Raw genomic sequence first — 1126 nt, forward strand, 5'->3', positions numbered from 1 at the left:
CCTTCAAGGCTAACTGGCGTCTAGTCTCCAAGGAGGTGTCCTTGCTCTCGGAGCTCTGCATCTCTGTGGACACTGCCACATAGTCCTCAGGTTCACACACCACTGTCACTCGAGCGTGGTTTTTGGCTGCAGCTCTCAGTAAGATTACTCCACCAATGTCAATTTGCTCCACAGCCTCCTCAACAGTTACACCTGCAGAAGCCACTGTCTTCACGAAGGGATAGAGATTGCAGGCAACAACTCTTATAAGACTGAAATCAAGTCTGGCCATGTCAGCATTATCTTCTGGGATATTGCGAGCCAGGATTCCAGCATGGACTGCAGGATGCAAAGTTTTCACACATCCCCCCAACATTTCAGGAAATCCTGTCAACTCAGAGATGTCTCTGACTGCCAGACCAGCATCCCTGAGAGCTTTTGCAGTCCCTCCGGAAGCGACCAGATTGAAACCGAGAGAGGTCAGGTTTCTTGCAAATTCCACAAGGCCGGTTTTATCAGAGACACTGAACAAGGCGAGCTTGCCGGGAGCCATGACGGCAGGCGCTGGGTCCGGGGCTAGCAGGAGGCAGCACCGGCGACACTACGTGTGCAGGGAGCTGCTTTAGTTTTTTAAATACAATTATACTGTGGCACAAGTACTATTATTATAATCCCTGTTTTGTGACTTAAGAAACTGAGGTACAGAGGGTGTAAATAACTTTTCCAGGGTTATACAGATAACAAGTTCAGGACCAGGATTTGGATGCAGCCAGTTTAAATTCAGGCTTCTTTATGTTACATTGTCTCTCATGGAGATATGATATGAAAAGCAGATTTTCTAAAAATGAACATTGAAGTACACTGAGTAAAATCTTATTGTTAATTGGGTCTAATCTCCTTGTTGAACAGGCATTCATACATACGTTGACCAATTCTTACCAGTGTTCCTTCACTCAAACATTACCGTGGACAAGTAACTAACAATTCATTTTCTCTATATTGTGACCTTAGGTTTGAGGAAGACAGAATCAGGAGAAAAGACAAAAAAGTTGCAACTATGTCTAGGTAATTGCTTTTTTAAAAAAATTCTTGCTTCTTAATAAAATAAAAAGTGGAAATTACTGGTTATCTCATATTGTAAGCCTTT

General features: G+C 43.3%; 1 pseudogene across 1 annotated transcript in view; it reads right to left on the reverse strand.

The window, feature by feature from the left end:
• LOC108285159 overlaps positions 1–594 on the reverse strand; it is a 1888-nt pseudogene extending 1294 nt beyond the window's left edge. The window contains exon 1 of the transcript XR_001817479.2: positions 1–594. The product of XR_001817479.2 is annotated as a bifunctional purine biosynthesis protein ATIC-like (transcript).
• Between the last annotated feature and the right edge of the window lie 532 nt (positions 595–1126).

Source organism: Cebus imitator, unplaced genomic scaffold (genome assembly GCF_001604975.1).
Source record: "Cebus imitator isolate Cc_AM_T3 unplaced genomic scaffold, Cebus_imitator-1.0 Scaffold292, whole genome shotgun sequence".
NCBI classification, from domain to species: domain Eukaryota; kingdom Metazoa; phylum Chordata; class Mammalia; order Primates; family Cebidae; genus Cebus; species Cebus imitator.